The following is a 7874-nucleotide window of genomic DNA, read 5'->3' as shown; positions in this document are numbered from 1 at the left end:
GAGCAAACAGAAAGAATGAAGAACTCTATCAATGCAACATCGAACTTTGTCTCCAGTGGATTTATGGTGAAATATGTTACCCATGTACTAACAGAGAGTTAATGGAAACAGAGTTCAGAAAGAGATAAACATTTTTGGTTATGGATACTTATTGGACTTAACGTGTCTTACTTATTACAAGAACTTTTTTTCCTTCTGTTACCCTAAGTTTTTAAGCAGGGAGTGAGTGAGAGGAAACAGTACTTGCAATAGAAATGTGCCCTTCCCCTGCTCCCCATCCTCCCTAAAGATCATAATTGCATAATTGTATTTTTAAGAATGTACAGATTTTAGGGTAGCTAGATGGCACAGTGAATAGAGCACTGGCCCTGGAGTCAGGAGGACCTAAGTTTAAATCTGGCCTCAGAGACTTAACACATACTAGTGGTGTGACCTTGGGCAAGTCGTACCCCCAATTGCTCTGCCTTCCCCCTTGAAAAAGCAAAAGAAGAAAAGAATGTACAGACTTCTCAGTTCAAAACAAAGCACACACAAGCAGAATAGTTTGGAAAGTAATACATAAAATATATTATATACTTAATAAAAATATTTTATTTTATATTTTGTGTTATATATTTATTATATGTATTGATATATATGTTAGAGGATGTTTTTAATTTCTGTTGTTTAGTCATTTCAATCATATCTGATTCTTCATGACCCCTTTTGCCATTTTCTTGGCAAAGATACTGTAATGGTTTATCATTTCCTTCTCTAGCTCATTTTAAAGATTAGAAAACTGAGGCAAACAGGGTTAAGTGACTTGTCCAGCAGCACATGACTAGTAAGCATCTGAGCTCAGTTTTGGACTCAGGAAAATGTCTTCGTAACTGCAGGCCCAGCACACTATCCATTGTACCACCTGGAAGTCCCTTAGTTTCAATATATTTTTGCGTGTGTATGTGTGTGTGTCATATTTTAAATATACACTTCATATGAAAAAAAGGTAGTATGAAGTACACATTCATGGTTTCACATAGAATTCTTTGGTGTTTTTCCTGTGTGTATCTTTAGCTTTTAGTGTTGAAATTCAGAATAAAAAATATTTCTAAAACTAACATTGTTAACTCGGTTGACTGTTAATGGGAAACAGTATGTAGAGTTCTGCACTACAGTGCTTGGAGACACAGACCCACAGAATTAATGCAAGCAGTAGCTGCCCTCTGTGGGACCCAACATGTAAGTGAGTGCATGTTTTGGTTCAAAGCAGATGCTGCATTTACATTTTCTAAAATCTTTCAGTACCTTCCACCTATCTGTTCCTATTTTACCTCCCGACACCTCTGAGAATAATTTAAAATTTCTTTCAAAGAACTTCTCTTCCAATATCTGGAGACACCAATTATGTTCTAGGTTAAAGATTCACCGTTCTTTCAGCTGATCCATGTTTGGTACCTCTGCAGTCCATGCCTTATCCTAGCTGCTGTCCTCTGGAGAGACCCCAATTTATCAAAGTTCTTCCTGATTTCTGGTGCCCAGAGTAGGATATAGTATTCTAGAGAGGATAGGATCAGAGCAAAGGATAGTGGGGCTAGTTCTTCTTTGTCTTGGATACTGTATCTAACTGTCAGTACACAGGATGCTAGACTTAGATTCACGAGACCTGAATTCAAATCCTGCTTCAGACAAGCTGTGTGACCCTGGGCAAATCACTTAGCTCTCCTCCTAAGTTAAGTTGCTTCATCTATAAAATGTGAAAAATAATAGTAGTACCTACTTCCCAGGGTTGTTGAGAGGATCAGATGAGATGACATGTAAAGCACTTTGCAAACCCTAAAGTCTATATAATAGCAGCCAGCATTTAAATAGTGATTGAAAGTTTGCAAGAGTAACTCAGTGTAGTAGAGCGAGTCCTGCCTTTATAAGGGGACAGAAGGCATGGGTTTGAATTCCATCTCTAACTCACACAAGTCATTTCCCCTCTCTTGGTCTGTCTCTTCATCTGTAAAATGAAAAAACTGGAGAAGATGGTTTCCAATGTTCCTTTTGAATCTGATTTTCTATGACTTCTTAGGATTCTGATTCTGTCACCTAGTAAATTAACTGTCAGACATTGAACATATCAAAACCAAGCTTGAAAAAATAAGTATTAACAACAAAACCCAGTACCTTTAGGAATCAAACAGTTAATAGAAGTGTACTTTATATAATTTTCCTCATTGAGCTGGAAACAGTCACTCATTTATCAACAATCTCGCGAAGATAACAAAAATATATAAAATTTCTCCTTTTTCTGATTGCCTATAAGGATTAGGTAACTAATAGATTTTGTTCTCCCTGTGCTCCCGTAGCTCTCTGACGAAATCTTTCTCTCTGGCTGAGATCTATGGAAAATGGAAACTGCATCATGAAACACACAGTTTAATGCTTTATGTAACACACAGATTACATAATAAATAAGTGTCCTTAATGTCTATGTGGGGAAGAGGGAGATTAATGGGAAGATGAGGTTACCAGAAATCATCCCTTTGCCAATGTCCACACAAACAGGTCCCTGTGTTGTCCCGTTTTCTGCTTAATGAACTGGGGGAGGAGCTCTTTCTGGTGGCAAATAAGAGTGAAGATCTGCAGTGAGCAAAGTGAGCAGCTCAGTCTGCTTTGGGAGTGAGTGGTAAGGAAGATTTTTCTCTTCCAATGCTCTCAGCTCAGGTAAGTAAATCTCTTTGCTTTTTGATATTTGAGTTAATAGAATCAAAGAGTATCAAAACTGAAAGGTACTTTGGTGCAAGTGATGCTTTTTACAGATGGAGAAACTGAGGCCAGGGGTTAGAAAGCAACTTACCTAAATTGAAACCGATTAAAGTAGGACATCCCTGGGGTTCATTTAACAAGAAACCTCTCTTCTCATTAAGCTCTGCCAGTAACCAAAGGGAAGCCATGATGGCAGAAAAGCAGGGTAGTTTCTAGACATGTGACTCTGTACCTCAGTTTTCTCATCCATAAAATGTCTGTACTAATAGTTGCTTTGCCTACCTTACTGGGGCTCTTCTGAGGAAAATGCTTCATAAAGCATATGGTGATATGGAAATAAGAACAAGTCTAATGATCCAAGGGCCTGCCCAACCCTAGTGATTTCGGTTCTGACATTCTATATACTCCAAGTCTGATCTAATTCTGATATTCTTTGGTTTAAGGTGCCTTCAGTTTCTAACATTCTATATTCTGCAATTATTTCCAATTCTGAATCCCTTGTTGTCTATGATTTCCTGAAGACTAGCCTATACCAAAATAACCTGATTTTGTAAGCACAGGATGGCAAAATGATTTTGAATATGACCTTTTTTTTTTTTAAGTGACACAGGCTCCCTACTGATGACTTTGTTTTTCTGGGAATGAGGAATGGAATCATCCTTGGGATGTAAAGGGGAAAATTCATTTTAAAGTGTAATGTATTTTAATCAGCAATGCTCCTTGGTAATGGATTACAAAGAGTCAGACATGACTGAACATTAACAACAAAGGCCCTTTCAGTATTAAGGTAGAATTAAAGATTAAATTACATTAAAGATGGTTCTAGCTCTGGCTCTATAATGAAGCATCTGAGTGATCTCCAGAAAGTCATAACTTTCCTGAGCACCAGTTTCCTCCTTATCTATAACATAAGAAGATGAGATGGCTTAGTTCTGAGATCCCTTCTGGTTCTATGTATTTTTAGGAAGAGATCATGATTGGAAATACATTCCATCCTTGCCCTAACCCTAAGGAAGGAACAATCAATTCCTTTGAGTCTGCAAAGGCTTTTGATCTTTAACTAACCCTAATTTAAATGCAAATATCCCAGTGGGGAAAGGTCATGCACTAAGCCAACCTTCAGTTATCAATGAACATCTTATTAGGTATTAGTAGCAATGAGATACTAGGGGAGGGAGTTTCAGGTCTATGGGAAAATGAGAGGATAGAATGGAGAACGAGGAAGGAGGAAAAGGAGTTCATGGGGAAGGGCCAAAGACAACTTCACAGTGTTTTTCTACTGCTATCTCTGACCTTGAGAATAAATCAAGGACTGGTGATGGCAACAGCCCCTTCTCCAGCTCATTTTATAGATGAGGAAACTGAGGCAAACAGTTAAGTAATTGGCCCAGAGTCATATAGCTACTAAGTGTCTGAGGCCAGATTTGAACCCAGGAAGACTCATCTTCCTGCATCCATACTCAACACTCTATTCCAGAGGTCGTGAGCCTGTGACCTTGAGGCCACATTTGGCCCTCTAGGTCTTCAAGTGCAGCCCTTTGACTGAATCCAAACTAAAGAGGTACATGTGGCTTCAAGGTTACAGGTTCCTCAACCCCAGCTCTATCAATGACCACATAACTGCCCAAGTCCATTCCTTCTTAGCACTTTGTCTGCAGTAACTTCAGTGATGCTTCCTTTCCACAGATTACAGGTTGGAAGAATGTATTCTGCCTATATTCTGGGGCTGCTTGTGGCTGTATTCTGTGTCACTGGGCTGTGTTACCCCAACCCAGAGAAAGCTCCAATCCTGGAGGGGCAACCTGGTAGGATGAATTCAGAATTTCCACCACTATACACTGACAATGTTGAGTTTACATTACTTCTATACAAGAAGCTTATTCTAGAAAACAGCAAGGAGAATATCCTTTTCCCTCCCCTGAGTATAACAATAGCCTTTGCTCTCCTGTCTCTTGGGGCCAGAGGAACCACCTAGACTCAGATCCTAGAGGGTCTGAGATTCAACTTGACAGAGACCCCAGAGGCTGAAATCCACAGAGGATTTCAGCAGCTAATAAGTTCCTTCAATCTCTCCAACAACACGGTCCAACTAAGCACAGGCAATGCCTTGTTTATTGACCAAAGTTTGGAATTGCTGGGCAAGTTCCAGGAAGACAGCAAGTTTCTGTATTCAACAGAAGTTTTACCTGCAAACTTCCAGAACTCTGATTTGGCAACACAGCAGATCAATGATTATGTCAAGAAGCAAACCCAAGGGAAAATCGAGAAACTGTTCGACAGGCTTGATGAAGACACGCTAATGATTCTTGTGAATTACATATACTTTAAACGTAAGAATTGTGGGTTCATTTGGGTGGTTTATTCTCTTCTCAAGGGGAAAATTTTTTTCCTAGACTGTTAGGCCCATGACCACACATCTTTTCTTACAGACAAGCCTCTGGGTTTGTTCCATTGGAGTCTCCTACCAGTTTCTTGCTTGCACCATCTTCCCTCTTGGCCTAGGGTCCTCATGATCAAAACTCCCGGATTTAGAGTTTAAGGACCTGGGTTTGAATCTCAATAGCTCTTGACTAGTCACTTCCCCCATTGAGTATGGCTTTGTTGATGTTATTGTTTTTGTAAATTAAGGAAGTTGAACTGCATAAAGCTCTAAGATTTATGGTCAATTTGGAAAAAAAAAAGTAAAGAGGATGTAGTCTTCCCTCCACTTCTGCTTTACGCCTTGACAATTGACATAGACTGGTTTTTGCAGATTTTCATTTTGTTTTTTGTTGTTACTGTAACCATGGGATCATAGAATATTAAAGCTGGGACAGTCCTTATAGATAGGACATCTACATAGACACAGTAAGGTAAAGGGACTTGTTTAAGGTAACACATGAAATAAGTGCCAGATCTGAGAATCAAACCTTCTTCCAGTGCTTACTGTTCCAGGATATATATATATATATATAGGTCAGTTGATCAACAGGAGTTCATTAAACACTTATTATGTGCCAGGCATTCTGTTAAGCACTGGAGATACAAAGGAAGTCCAAAACAGCCCTTGTCATCAAGAAACTTAGCTTGGAATAGAGGAAATAGCATGATAAAAATAAACACACTCACAGAAAACAAAAAAGCTATGTGAATAAAAGATGTTTACAGAATAAATGAAAGGTGAGCTGAGAAAGTCATTAATAGCTGAGCGAACTGAGAAAGGATTCCTGTAGAAGCCAGTATTTGAGCTGAATCTTGGAGGAAGCCAGGGAAACTAAAAGAACGAGGTGAGGAATGAGAATATTCCAGGCACGGGGATCACGCAGTGCAAAGACGTTAAACAAGAAACAGTAAGAAGGCCAGTAGAAATGTTCTGTAGGGTACAGAAAAGGGAGGAAATTGTAAGAAGATTAGAAAGGAAGGAAGGACCAGGTCCTGGGAAGCTTTACATGCTAAACATAAGGCTTAAGATTTGATCCTAGGTGTAATACAAAAGCGGTCATGAGAATGGAAGAATAGGATGTTTGTGAGGCATCAAGTTGTGTGTTAGTTCGGTACTTGATAAAAACATACAAGGACTTATTCTTTCTTAGTTTCCTCTTCCTTGATGCCCTGAACTCCTCTTCAGACCTTCTCTTCCTGGGCAGTTGGCTCGGTCCCATTGGGATTGGGTTTTGGATCTTGCTCTAGGTTTCCATCAAATTTAGTCTCCAACAGGTAAGGCTAATCTGTGTTGCCAACCTACATTAAAAGTGATAGGAGACCAGAATTCTGTCAAGACATCTTTTTTTCTTTCTCTTCTCACTTTCTTAAGAGTAGACTTCCTGGTATTCAGGTTATTTACAAAATGTTTGAAGTCATCTTCCTCAACCTTAAACCTCTATGAGTCCACAGAAGAGTTTATATCTCTGTGCAGGAAGACCCTCACTATCCAGATTAAAAAAATATTCCTCTTTACTCCAGTCCCTTGAAATTCTCTCTTGTCAAAGACAACTTAGTTGCTTACAACAACTGGTTCTGCCCTATAGGTGAAGTTTTGGCTTCTCTGCCTATTACCTCAAGATGAAATCAGGACAACCTTCTCTCTGGAGCTATATGGCCAAAACCCATGAAGCCTGGACCACAATGATCACCTTCCATTAACCAATGGTGCTTCCAATAAAAGACCCAGTAGACGATCTTTCCAATTCAAAATCCCTCCCACTAACTTTCTGTTCCCCTCTTTTACAGCTTCCTGGAAACATTGAGATGACTGGCCATTGTTACTTCACTTTTATTCACTTTCCTGGTAATAATTAAGACTTACAATTACATATAATTTTAAGTATTCAATACATTTTTCGCACTACCATTCTATAACATAAATCCCACTTCTGGATTAAGGTTCCAGGACATGGTAATTCCTCTTTGGTACAGATCATAACACAACCATAATTTTTGATTGTATGCAACTCTTTTTCATGTCTTTCAAAAGACCCTCTGTAAAGGAGTAAAGCTATGGGCTAAAGGCTTTTTTTCAATGGCTATGTTGTGATTATTAGAGCAGCACTTGGCTTTTTTCTCTATTAATCCTCCCTCTTACAACATGACAACCTCACTTCTCTTTCTGATAGTGCATATACTCATTCACATATTTTAGGTCCTCTCTCAGGTGGGTCACCTGAAATAATGACTGTTTGAGACATGATTGTCCATTATTTACATATCTTTTCATCAGAAGGATATAAGTGGGGTTTAGGAGATGGGTTTTTAGGCCAAAGAGTGGCTTTAGATCATTGTAAGCATGGAAGAATTTCCAAAATTTGATCCAATAATATTTTCTATTCAATCCTGTTTCTAGCTTTTTGTCTATCTATAGCATCTGCTCAAGGTGTATGTGTAGATCTGTGAATATTGCTACCTTTTTTCCTTACTGCTTAAGTTTTAAGTGACACATTTATTATCACACTTAGATACAGATCTCCTTACACGAATTCCAACAGTCTTTCTTTATACCTTACCTCTGATCTTCAATGATTCCTCCTTGGGGTTTTCTAGAATCTGGAATCATAAAAGATAAATATGTTACCATTCAGTAAATACTGCCAATTCTTCACCAATAAAAGGTAGGGTCCAGCACCAGAGGCTATTTGTGGATTGGCTTAGCCAGCTCTATGATTATGTAA

General features: G+C 38.8%; 1 protein-coding gene and 1 pseudogene across 1 annotated transcript in view; both read left to right on the top strand.

The window, feature by feature from the left end:
* Positions 1-2585: 2585 nt before the first annotated feature.
* The window catches only part of LOC138174064 (alpha-1-antichymotrypsin-like), a 42093-nt gene continuing 36804 nt past the window's right edge, over positions 2586-7874 (top strand). Inside the window, exon 1 of the mRNA XM_069104208.1 lies at positions 2586-2688. The gene's annotated coding sequence lies outside the window, so the exon portion shown is untranslated. The remainder of the gene's footprint in view (positions 2689-7874) is intronic.
* Positions 4205-5131, top strand: LOC138174074 (alpha-1-antichymotrypsin pseudogene; annotated as a pseudogene).

Source organism: Petaurus breviceps, unplaced genomic scaffold (genome assembly GCF_028583685.1).
Source record: "Petaurus breviceps papuanus isolate PSGF00001 unplaced genomic scaffold, PetGlider_PUasm1.0 685, whole genome shotgun sequence".
Lineage (NCBI taxonomy): Eukaryota > Metazoa > Chordata > Mammalia > Diprotodontia > Petauridae > Petaurus > Petaurus breviceps.
Note: the sequence above shows the minus strand (reverse complement) of the source record. Positions and strands in the feature narration are given on the sequence as shown.